General features: G+C 41.1%; 1 long non-coding RNA gene across 1 annotated transcript; it reads right to left on the minus strand.

Annotated features, from left to right (window-relative positions):
- Positions 1-4,516: 4,516 nt before the first annotated feature.
- On the minus strand, positions 4,517-9,676 carry LOC116551508. Its single transcript, XR_004268975.1, has 3 exons — positions 9,397-9,676; positions 8,849-8,967; positions 4,517-5,657 (listed from the first exon to the last, which is right to left on the minus strand). It is a non-coding gene; the product is annotated as an uncharacterized LOC116551508 (long non-coding RNA).
- Positions 9,677-10,462: the final 786 nt, after the last annotated feature.

Here is a 10,462-nt window from a genome sequence, read left to right on the forward strand (position 1 = left end):
CCTTTTCTGGGGGGAGAGAGATTTCTGAAATGCTACACACAGCCCTACTGTCACAAAGAGAACATAACAGACACAAGTTAATTTTCATCCAATGACATAGAGTTGTAATTATTGTCATTAATCACCATACCATGATTGATGAAACCATGATGTACCTGGGCATTCTTGCTGTATAACGTTGCTTTCCCCCTATACTACCTGACTCCAAACTGGCTTCTTCAAAGTATTTGTGTCTGCTTCTTAATAATTGTTTTTCACATATTTTGCTGTCAAATAAATAAATAGATGTAATGTATAATACACATATATTATGTGTGTATAATATTATACATTTTCATATAAATATATATAGCTGCTACCCATGCTGTCACCTCTAGCTACCTATGACATCCCTCTTCTAATTAAATCCAATAAATCATGCTTATGAAAATTCAGTATGGTAGTATCCAAGGGCTCCTCTATGAAATAGCTTATGTTCTCTCTTTGAGTCTCTCAAAGATCATCCATTTCTGCGGACTTATCATTATACACGTTTATTGAACACTTAAAACATAGCAAGCATTTTCACATGTAATTTTCCCGTTAATTTGTGCAATAAGAGTGCAAATCAGATATTACCAACTGTATTTTTATGTGAGTGGAATTTCCAGATTTGGCAAATAAAAATGCAAGTTTTCTCATTAATACTGAGTTTCCCATAAATAAACACATTTTTATGTCTTAAGGGATATACTTAACGTGAGACGTAATTACACTAAAAATTACTTACTCTTTATCTGAAATTCACATTTAACTGTGTGCTCTGCATTTTATCTGGCAACCTTACATGTGAGAAGATTAAGTTCAGAGAGTTTAGAAATCTATAAAAATTTACATAGCTGGGAAGTATTAGGGTTGATATTTGGACATAGGGCTTTTGACTTCAAGTTTAGGGCTCACAACTGTTCTACATATTGCTGAAAATACTGAAAGCATATCTTCCAGATAAGTAATGATATAGTTTGGGGATGTGTCTCCACCCAAATCTCATGTCAAATTGTAATCCCCAGTGTTGGGGGAGGGGTCTGGTGAAAGGTGGTTGGATCATGGGGGCAGATTTTCCCCTTGCTGTTCTTGTGATAGTGAGTGAGTTCTTATGAGATCTGGTATCTCATGAGATCTGGTTGCTTAAAACTGTGTAACACCACCCACTTTGCTGTCTTCCTCCTGCTCCAGTCATGGTAAGATGTGCCTGTTTCTCCTTCCCATCTGCCATGATTGTAAGTTTCTTGAATCCTCCCCAGCCATGCCTTCTGCATATCTTGTGAAACTGTGAGTCAATTAAACCTCTTTTCTTTATAAATGACCCAATCTTACATAGTTCTTTAGAGCAATTTGATAACAGACTAATACAGTGAGCTATAGGACTCCTATATCAAGCTATTTCCATATTAGTTTCCTGAGTTTGCTGTAACAAATTGCCACAAATTGAGTGGCTTAAAATAAAAGAACTGCAATGTCTGGTAGTTCTGGAGGCCAGAAGTCCAAAGTCAAGTCATTGGCAAGGCTGTGCTCTCTCTGAACACTGTGGAGAGAGATCCTTCTTCATCTCTTTCTGCCTTTTAATGGTTACTGAGATTCTTGACCATCCTTGGCTTCTAGCAGCATAACTCAAGTCTCCGCTTCTGATTTACATGGCCTTCTTGTGTGTGTCTGTGTAAGTTTCCCTCATTACAGAAGGACATCAGCCATTGGACTAGGGCCTCCCTAATCAGTATAATGTCATCTTAACTTGATTATACCTGCAAAGGCAATAATTTTGATAAGGTCACATTCACAGGAATGGGGGGTTAGAAATTGAAAATGTTTTCATTCCACCCACAACTACTAGTAATCCATTAATATACATGGAATATAAGACGATTCTTACCGACCTAGAAAGCCTGGGAGACTAAGCACAGAACCTGTAAATGTGAGCAGGGATGGGGACACTAGGAGCACGTAGGGCTTCTGATGGGGCAGAGCCGAAATAAATAATTCACACACTTTTATATGCTTAGCATAGCCAGACACTCAAATCTGTATGTTTAGTAGTTGATAGGATTTGGCTGTGTCTCCACCCAACTCTCATCTTGAATTGTAGTTCCCATAATCCCCACGTGTCATGGGAGGGTCTCAGTGAGAGGTAATTGAATTGTGGGAGTGGTTTCCGCCATGCTGCTGTTCTCGTGATCATGAGTGGTTTCTCATGAGATCTGATGGTTTTATAATGGACTTTTCTCCTTTTGCTGGGCAATTCTTCCTGCCATCATGTGAAGAGGGAATTGTTTGCGTCTTCTTCTGCAATGATTCTAAGTTTCCTGAGGCCTCCTCAGTCCTGTATAGCTCTGAGTCAATTAAGCCTCTTCCCTTTATAAATTATCCAGTCTCGGGCAGTTCTTTACAGCAGCATGGGAACACACTATAGCAGCATGGGAACACTATAGTGCCAGGAGGTATGTACTATAATTTTGACCTCATTTTATAGATGAGGAAATTGACACAAAAATGCTAAATAATTCATTTAAGGTGATGCAGGTAATATGGGATGAAATTGAGATTTAAGCCCGGGCACTCTGACCCTTGGAATCCACATTCTTCACATTTTTCTAGGTTAATTTAGGGGTAGAGGAGGCAGAAGGGAGGGCAACTTGAGGAAGGAAAGTAATAAAAAAACACAGTCCACTGTAGTGTTTCTATTGTTTTTGTTTTGTGCTGGTTTTGCCTGCCATCACTGCTGATGTGGTTTACGTGGAGCAGAGGGTCTGAAACCTAAGCAAGCATCAGAATCACCTGGAGGACTTGTTGAAACACAGATGGCAGGCCCCTCTCCAATGTTTCTGATTTCACAGGGCTAGGGTGAGGCCCCAGAATTTGCATTTCTCACAAGTTTCCACATGATTTTGCTGCTGCTGCTGAGGGACCTCAGTTGGAGAACAAGTGGCGTAGAGAAGATTGAGATGAAGTTCAAGTAAGAAATGGTTTCCAAGTTCAAAGGAAGGGCAGTAGGGAGCTGGAAAAGTATAAATGACCATTTTATAAGCCAACTTCAACTACTCTTTAAAAAGAATATGGTAAAATATTGTGTGCATATGTGTCACATGCACACATGCACACATACACACAGCATACTGGTAGGATACATTACAGATTCCTGGATTTATAACAGTTGGAAAGCAGCATAGGATTTAGACTTTTGAAACAGAGACTTGGATTCTAGTCCAGGCTTGTTCCTAATTAGTCAGATACTTCTTGTCTGTAAGCCTCATTCCTTCCTACTCCCGCCCTCAGTATACAATAAGGCAGTTGAGATAGGGAAATAACTAAACACTTGGTGGTACCAAACCATTAATAGTCATTTCTGAGAAAAGCAATGGTATGGAAAAATCATCTCTAATAGATTTTCTCCTATTAACTTTTTTTACACAAGCATAAGTGTTCATTATAAAAATTCTAACATAATCAGACAACCTAAAGTCGTATATTACTCACAAAACAGCCAGCCAGAGATAAATATTTTCAATGTTTTGAATATTATCTTCAAAAATGAAACAGATGCATACATGTAACGTATTATGCATACTAATTTGTGATCTTTTTATTAGTAGGGTTCCATGCCCATATTTGTGTGTGTGTGTGTGTATGTGTGTATGTGACCATTTTTTAATATTCTCACAGTATTATATTGCACAGTTATCCGACAATTTATTTAACCAATCTCTTGTTCCTGGGAATTTAAATGGTCCCTAATTTGGAGCTAATATGATAAGTGTGGTGGTGAACAGCCTAGCGCATACACTTTGATGTATTTTTCCATTCTAGGGGGGAATTGGTGGGTCAAAGAATAATCCTGTCTTTAAGATTCATAAAATATTAAATCAGAAACAGTCCTGAGATGTGTCAAGTGATGATGCTTTTATTATACATGGAAAGAAAGGTCACACATGTGTGTTTATTCTTTGTGTGTATAATGCAGAGAACTAAACTGTAAGGCTATATCCTGTCATGTTGATCAGTATAATCTCTTGCTCCTTAGATGAGAAGGATTTTTTTTTTAGATGGAGTCTCGCTCTGTTACCCAGGCTGGAGTGCAGTGGTGTGATCTTGGCTCACTGAAACCTCCACCTCCCAGGTTCAAGCAATTCTCCTACCTCAGCCTCCCAGGTAGCTGGGATTACAGGCATGCACCACCATGCCTAGCTAATTTTTGTGTTTTTAGTAGAGATGGTGTTTCACCATTTTGGTCAGACTGGTCTTGAACTCCTGACCCCAAGTGATCCACCCATCTTGGCCTCCCAATGTCCTGGGATTACAGGCGTGAACCACATGCCCAGCCTAAGGAGGTTTTTAAAATTTACCCCATTGTGGTTTTCTGTATTTACTAATCAGTCTACACTCAAGAATTAGTTGCAATTAGTATACAACTACTTGAAAGTTGGAAGCAGAAAAATGAGAAGCTGCAATCTGTGTGGGCAAAAGAGACAGCAAGAGAAGGATTTTTTTTTTTTTTTCTAGACAGCAGAGGAAGAACTTGGCTTAAAATAAAAAGCTTCAGCAGAGTTCAAATGAAATACATGCACCAATTCCTTCAGGTCCTTGAGCCCTATGATATTCTCACAGAAAAGAGGAAAGACAGTCTGAAAAATCAAGTCAGAAGGACAATGCCAAGGCCAGCAGGCACAATCTGAAGGAAGGCTGTTTGAGGGGGTTCGGGAGAGGCCACATTGAACTGAATTTATTTTTTGTGAACCAAGGACCACTGAGCTGATCCAACATCCACATCCTCCAGCCGGAAGGCTGCAAGAGGCAAGCTTCAAGGAGCTAAGGCTACAGGGAGCCCTTTCTGACTGGGAGCCCATTCAAACAGGGAGAGCCAGCCAGCAGGGGAAGTTTGGGCTCAGCAGATGAGTGTGAAGGAACATCGGCCCGGCCAGTGTTGACGTGGCAGGGTGTCAGCATTCAGAGCGGCAGCAGCTGCCAGAGCCCTGAGTGCCCAGATTGATAGGAGGAGTCTGGAGCCTTCCAAACAAGCTAAGTCCAGGCACGCAGGAAATGTCAGAGGCAGCAGCCTGGTGGAGGGGCGGGGGCTGTTCTGTGTGGGAAGGCCTCTTTTGATTGATTCCCTGGTATGGAAGCCTGGCGATGGCAGTCAATCAGCAAAGGATCTGTGTGGGGTGAGGAGAGAGAGGGAGGAGTGGGAGGGGAGGAGGAAGGTGGAAAATGTGCCAAAAAGAACTTGTGGTGCCTTCCAGAGCCATGAACTGGAAGAAAGCTCAGTGCTACCCTGCAGGAGAAAGTGCTGGCTGAAGACCTCTACTGAAAACAGGCAGCCACTCGCAGCCAGGGAGCTCTTGTGTCCATGCTGACCTGCCTGGAGTGTGGGACCCATCTCCAAGGGAGCGACGCGGGTGATGGTATTTTCCACCCTGCAGAGCAGGAAAGAGAGTCCTGTTCCCCAGCAGATGGATGTGAAGAAGACACAGGCGACCACCTCTTGACTATGTCTACAGCATCAAGAGGAGGCTCGTGTGATGTGGGTCTCCTGGAGTGAAACTGGGAAGTCAGACAGCCTTTGTCGTCAGCCCGTGGTTTCCTCCCCACGGTGGGAGCATCCATAAGACCAACAATTGACACAAATCCTGTGTCGATGAAAAAGTAGAACACAAGGCTAAGGAGGCAGGATTCCAGGCAGCACTCCTCTCTAATTACTTTCAGTTAAGAGGAAAGGAATCTAGCTTATTAAGCAGACCTTTTGACATATCTAGCTTATTGAGTAGACATTTTGACAGAAAAGTTTAAATGAATAGATAAATAAATAAGATGGAAGTCAAAGTAGTTTATCCTAAGATTATATATGCAATTAAATCCTCAGCTAGGAGTTCAGGATTCTAAGAGTGGCATTGACTCTAGAAACAAGAATCTGGTCAGGAGTTGGAGACCAGCCTGGTCAACATGGTGAAAACCCATCTCTACTAAAAATACAAAAATTAGCCGGACGTGGTGGTGGGTGCCTGTAATCCCAGCTGCTCAGGAGACTGAGACAGGAGAATCACTTGAACCTGGGAGGTAGAGGTTGCAGTGAGCTGAGATTATGCCACTGTACTCCAGCCTGGGTGACAGAGTGAAACTCTGTCTCAAAGAGGGAGAGAGAGAGAGAAAGAGAGAGAGAGAAAGAGAGAGAGAGAGAGAGAGAGAGAGAGAGAGAGAGAGAGAGAGAGAGAATAATCTGACAAAGTGCCCTGTTGCCAATAGCTTTCATTTCCTATCATTTTCATTTCATGTCCTACATCATGTGGTAACCACTGCCCTGATACTCACACATCTGTTCTCTCCTAGAGTCCCTATCGCAGCATTTGCCACGGTGTCAGTTATATTAAAGAATTTATATGCCTGCTTACTTTTCATTGGTGTCCTCTGCAAAAACATGATCTCCTTGAAGGTGGAACCAAGCCTGTTTTAGTCACCTTGTATCCCAGTACAGGATTGGCATGTGGTAAATACTTGTTGAATCAATGGATGATTGAATAAGAACACGTAGCTGGAACAGGAAAGAATTGCAGGCTTCAAGAAAACACAAACTGAGTCTTGGAGACAGGCTGGGGGCAGGTCAGGCTGAGACATTCTGGAAGGACACTGATCTATACAGCCTAAAAATACTCCAAGATTTGAGAAAAAAAAAATTCACTAGGAAGTTCCAAACCAGTCAACAGTACTGACTACCAGGAGGAAAAAAATAATTCCAAGGATTTAAAAAATTCTCAGGCATGTGTTCATGCTTATTTACCCCCCTGGGGATTCACCAGAATAAGCCCTTGTCAAGAGGAGGAAAACAGCAGGAAACTTAAGTATTTTAAGGTGCCTGCTTTGTGCCAGGCACTGTTAAGCAGTTTATGTATGGGATCACTCCCTTCTCATTGGCAGATTTGTGAATGAGGTATTAGTGTCACTCTTTTAGACTAGAGCTTACAGATGTCATCAGATATGCTTAATGGCAAGATTGTTCAAGGGTAGAGCCAAGATATTAACCTAGATTTATTCCTGACTCCAGAGTCTGTAGCTTTTTCTAGACAACCACCTTTGTTATTCAAGACCTTCCAGTGTAGTTGCTGGTTTTCTAGGGTTTCCAGTATTCTGAGGCAGCCCAAATTATTCTTAAATCTCTAAAGCTGCCCCATAGTAGAGAGAGAGAGAGAGAGAGAGAGAAAGAGAGAGAGAGAGAGAGAGAGAGAGAGAGAGAGAGAGGAGTGTGTGTGTGTGTGTGTGTGTGTGTGCTCGAGTGTGCGCTTGTGTTCTAATCAACATTGGCAGGTTAAAAAAAAAGGTGGAAGTTTAATGCCTACTGGCATCAATAATAAAATTCATAGTGGATTTACTCAGTGTTGAGTAGATTATGGATTATGCATCAAACTATGTGATCATACAGCAGCAAAATTGGGAGCTGGAGCTTTTCCTATTTGATTATACTTGCAATGTAGATATCTGTATTTTTTTTCTCAATGTGATTTGTATTTGCCTTTGTGTCACTATTCTGGATTATCTATAAGTAGATTATTCTCAGACTCCTGGCTCCAAGTAATCCTCCCACCTCAGCCTCCTCAGTTGCTGGTATTACCGTGTGAGCCACTGCATCCAGCTTACAGGTAGATTTAATTTGGGTTTTTCCAAGAATGAATGTCCTTGTAAGTTATGGATGATGCCTACTCTACATTTGAGACTCTATTGACATCTCAGCTCCTTCTATTTAGTTTTATTGTCAAGATATCCTTTGGGACTAAAACACTGAATTTCACCTAATCCATCAAAGGTCTGGGGAATGGTGACTTGTGACATCAGCCTGAAAGAGATCTGTTGATTGACAATATGAAGTCATTTCCACAGAGGACTTGAGTAGGAGGGCAGAAGGGGAAAGATGGAGTGCTTTTTAGCTTTCCCCCCCACTTTTTCTTTTTCTCTTCAGGTGTGGCCTTGTTGCTTTATTTGAAATCATTAAACTTTAGTGTGGCAGATGTGGCTTCATTCACATGCAAGAGCAGAGTGTAATTAAAAGCCAGACTTAAGTTCTCAATGTGTGATTTGTCTTTTAATTGTCCATGTGTCTACTCCTCTTTAACAGAGAAAATAATTGTGGTTTGATTCTATTTTTATTTATTTAATTTTTGAGATGAAGTTTTGCCCTTGTTGCCCAGGATGGAGTGCAGTGGCGTGATCTCGACTCACTGCAACCTCCGCCTCCCAGGTTCAAGCAATTCTCTTGCTTCAGCTTCCTGAGAAGCTGGGACTACAGGCATGCACGGCTGTTTTTTACATTTTTAGTAGAGATGGCATTTCACCATGTTGGCCAGGCTGGTCTCGAAATCCTGACCTCTAAAGATCCGCCCTTCTTGGCCTCCCAAAGTGCTGGGATTACAGGCATGAGCCACTGTGCCTGTCTAGACTCTGTTTTTGTACAGAATTATACATATAGTATTGATTGTTATCATAAATGGCACATACATAGATAACATGCTTTGCCCTGGCTGTATAAAAGTAGTTTGTTGACCAAATCAGATTTTGCACTCAGAGCTAGGGTAGCTTTCCCTGAGTGGTCAAGTCCTGTGGCTTGAGAGGTGAAGAAAGGTCTTGTCATGTCAGAAGAAACTTCAGTCTACTCATCAATCAGGGTTTCTGTTCCTCAAAGACAGCAGCCTCTAAGCTGCCTCCTGATTGAAGGTCCCCAAAGCCACTAGGAGGAGCTAATGACTGACCGAGTTTACGCTCACCAATATTTAAAGCAAATTGCTCCACAGACCTCCCACCCTGGGCTGCAGGCTCTGGGTGTTTAATTATTTACATGGTAATGGATGGACCAGGAACCTTCCGCCCTTCCAAGAGCTCACCAAGGAGAGCAACTGTGTCTTGTGATTTCATTTGCGGGTTATTTCCTGTAAGGAAGAAGTCTTTCCAACTTTACTGCAGACAGAAAGGTGGAGAAAGTGCTACATTAGCAAAACTCCCAAGTGACTCCCATTTGAAATTAAAACACACACACACACACACACACACACACACACACACACACAAATGCGCTGACCTCTGGGTGTCTGATGCTTCCCACAAATTCCCAGTGTACAAGAACCATTGAAGAGACCCAAGGAAAAAAGAATCTGTTTCTGGATATCATGGAAAGCCCCTTCCTTTTCTGTAAACAGAATATCGGAATTTAAGAAGGGACAAATTCTCACTGCCTGGGTTTGAATCCCAGATCTGCCATCTACTAGTAGTGTATCTTTGGATGTGTTTCTTAACCTCTGTATTCCTCCTTTTCACCATCAGTGAGTGATAATTCTACATGCTCCTGGGGTTGTGCTGGCGATTAAGTAAGTTAGAACAGAAACCTACATGCCTGTGAGCTAGTGCTCAGTTCTGCTTCATGGGTTTTCTGTTCCCCAAGGCCAGTCAAATGCATTCTAAATTGATAATAGAAATTCAGGTGCAATCACAATTTTCTATTCTGCTTTTTCATTGAACGGTGTATCACAGCCACTTTCAGGGGGTACCACCAAATTAAAAATTCTCTGTAAAGATGGAAAGGAAAATCTGCAGGTAACTTTCAACACTAAAAAAAACCCCCAATAATATCATTTTGCTTGGTTTAATTCAATGCATAATCACGTTTTCTCGCTTTTGGCAGGAATTGTGGCAAATTAAGTTGGTTGTCTCACTGGCTCATAGAGTCAAGAATCTTGCAGTTCTGCATTTTTTTTTCTTTTTAAGTATTTTTCAAGTGATCAAAAAGAATTAAAGCTATTGTTTTAAAGTAAATTGGATTTTTTGGTCAGAAGCAGTGGCTCACCCTTGTAATCCTGAAGCTTTGGGAGGCCAAAGTGAGTGAATCATCTGAGGTCAAGAGTTCAAGATCAGCCTGGTCAACATGGTGAAACCCCATCTCTGCTAAAAAATAAGAAGTAAAAGAATTAGCTGGGCATAGTGGCACGTGCCAGTAATCTCAGCTACACAGGAGGCTGAGGCATGAGAATTGCTTGAACCTGGGAGGCAGAGGCTGCAGTGAGCCAAGATCGTGTCACTTCCACTCCAGCCTGGGTGACAGAGCAAGATTCCATCTCAAAAATAAATAAAGTAAATTTGGTTTTTTAAAGTTGGAACTTATGTTGAAAAAAAATGTTAATCTTCTTTGGGAAAAGTACTTGAAAATGTCTGTTAAATAAATCCTCAATACATATTGCCATTGTTTTCGTGCTTATAAAATGAACTTATTGTATAGCCATTTAATTAGCAATTTTCAAAATAAAAGTTTACCTGTAAAACCAAAGTTTTTTTCCTGGATGTAAAATAAATACACAATAGCAGAAGAGAATGTATAAAACAAGAAAGTACATAGTAGAAAATAAAAATTATCTAGTAACCAGGTGATTATGAAATAATCTTTATTAACATTTGGGCCTTT

Source organism: Sapajus apella, unplaced genomic scaffold (genome assembly GCF_009761245.1).
Source record: "Sapajus apella isolate SASKATOON/1434 unplaced genomic scaffold, GSC_monkey_1.0 scaffold10, whole genome shotgun sequence".
Taxonomy (NCBI): Eukaryota; Metazoa; Chordata; class Mammalia; order Primates; family Cebidae; genus Sapajus; species Sapajus apella.